Source organism: Perna viridis, chromosome 2 (genome assembly GCF_037379345.1).
Source record: "Perna viridis isolate PV_CMFRI_1.1 ecotype Kerala chromosome 2, ASM3737934v1, whole genome shotgun sequence".
Taxonomy (NCBI): Eukaryota; Metazoa; Mollusca; class Bivalvia; order Mytilida; family Mytilidae; genus Perna; species Perna viridis.
In genome coordinates this window covers 52,348,983-52,351,482 of record NC_142446.1, presented here as the reverse complement: position 1 = coordinate 52,351,482, position 2,500 = coordinate 52,348,983, and the positions used below count along the sequence as shown (strand labels likewise).

The 2,500-nt window shown below is 32.3% G+C and overlaps 1 non-coding gene across 1 annotated transcript; it reads left to right on the top strand.

The window, feature by feature from the left end:
- The first annotated feature begins 219 nt into the window (after positions 1-219).
- LOC148625926 (U6 spliceosomal RNA) lies at positions 220-326 on the top strand. The gene has a single exon (XR_015920393.1). It is a non-coding gene; the product is annotated as a U6 spliceosomal RNA (small nuclear RNA).
- Positions 327-2,500: the final 2,174 nt, after the last annotated feature.

Below are 2,500 nucleotides of genomic sequence, written 5' to 3'. Positions count from 1 at the left end.
CTTTTGTTTAGTCTAAGCATGTTCATAGTTGTTTCAATCTGCCATTTCTCTGTACAAAATAACGGTTTAAACTTGTATGTACGGGCTTACTGCAAATACGACTACAACGTATGTCCAACGTTTCAGCAACTCGGTAATGAATATGCAAATATTTCTTACCTTGTGTTCAGTTTTAAGTCAAATGTTGTACTTAAATACCGATCAGCGCTACATGTAACTGTACTCGCTTCGGCAGTACATATACTAAAATTGGAACGATACAGAGAAGATTAGCATGGCCCCTGCGCAAGGATGACACGCAAATTCGTGAAGCGTTCCATATTTTTTTTCGACTGAATAAAGTATTCTAGAGACTTATTTTTGAATTTTAATGACGGTTTATGACTTTTGAATTTTTATTATAAATATCTCAACTGACTCTTGCAAATAAAATTGTGCTTTTTAACTTTTCTTCCCGTTCTCTTCTTGAACGCATTTGAGTGTCATTCTATTTCACTTGTTTTTATTTCTTCGTTGTCGTAGGCAACGAGATAAGGGTGAAAAATATCCCCGCAGATCGGCCACCGTTTGTAGCTGAGGGGAAAGATGTTTAACTTTAAAATGCGAAGACGTAGGTTCAAATCTGAATGTCAAGTCACTTACTTTTTTTTTTTTTTTTTTTTAAATTAGTTGTTATTTATTTTCTCCAACAGAGGAGTCGAACGCACCCAAGATGTCAGACGTGTTTTGTTACAGTGTTCTTAATGTTTGTGGAATTAGTTAGATTATCAGTTTTGGAATGGATTTTCCAGCCGAAATATAGTGATATGATGGACATAGTTACACAAGTAGTAAGTTTCAGTTGACAAAATACGTATTTATATACAATTGACATTATCGTGATAGCTTCTGCCGTTTTTGATTTGAGGGTCTTGTGGAAAATTGATTTATGAATTCAATGTTGAGAGATTAATTTATGTGAAAATGGATTGTCTACCGAAAACATTAACTTCTTTGTTGAAAATTGTAAATGAACAATATACTGATTTTAGCTGGACATCTACTGAACAAAATGGAAGAATGAAAATATCTTTATTGTGGACAAATGGTGATAAATCAACGAAACGGAAATCTAATGCATCTAGAAAACGTGACCGGAAACGACTGAAGCAATTTGTAGAAAAGAAAAATTCAGAAAATAAAACATCTGAAAGCGAAGATGAATCGTTTATTGAAAGTGATACAGAAAGTGATATTCCATCTGAACCCACCGATGCGTTAATGGACGTGATCGACAGTGTTCCGTGTAGCGCCTCATTGACGGTAAATACTAACAAAGGAAAGCAGTCAAGTGAAGAGAAGAACCAATTGCGAACCGAGAGTGTGAAACATGTTAACGGAAATTTAAATGCCGCAGGGAAAATATGTATAAGTGAACATTCGAATACACAGAATATGTTAACTAAATCTCATGACGTTGTGAATACAGAAAATATTTCGAACACTGAAGAGAAATCAAAATCTCGACAGACACCAGTTCTAGATAAAATTGTTATCAAAACTTCGTTGAGTATGTGTAGCGCAACACTATTAACGTTGATCCCAATGATTAATTTAATCATGTCCTACTCATTGGGAAAGGAAGAGGACATTCATTATTTCGGTCCAGGAACAAAGCGGTACACGTACGCTTTGCACAATATTGAAAACGATTTTGATGATGTTAGGAAAACTAAATACATGAATAGTGATATAGCTAGTGCAATTGAGAAAATGGAAATTGTTGCCCGCAGGAAAATAGAGACATGGTTAAACTAGGTCTGATTTGATTTTTAAAATGTATGATAAAGTTTGAATGTATGGAAAATGTTTTGAAATATTTTTTTTTTCACATTTTTTGCATGCCAATGTTTTAAAGCAGTCTGGAATGGATAGCCAGCCGGAATCTTTAATATTTGGATATGAAATTGTGTATTGTATTTCAATTACCTTTTCACTTGTTTTTACATTTTACCTAAAATTAAAAAAAAAGAAAATAAAAATGTGCATGAATACAGTGAAAGAGTACAACTGTGATATCGCTTGTGCGTACATGATTGTGAATAACAATATATTAAATGTATGAATATAAAAATTTTGTAGGTATTGCGAAAATGGACAATTGTAGTGACTTTGTTTTCTATGCGTATGTATTTGACATATATGATATAACTAATCAATATGATAATAGTATGTCTATGAGAATTAATAACAATATCTCTTTGATTTGTAAATGTTTTTCTGTTAATAAAATTTTATCAAGATAAAAAAAAAAGATGTTTAACTTTAAAATGCGAAGACGTAGGTTCAAATCTGAATGTCAAGTCACTTACTTTTTTTTTTTTTTAAATTAGTTGTTATTTATTTTCTCCAACAATATCACTTTTGTTTAGTCTAAGCATGTTCATAGTTGTTTCAATCTGCCATTTCTCTGTACAAAATAACGGTTTAAACTTGTATGTACGGGCTTACTGCAAATACG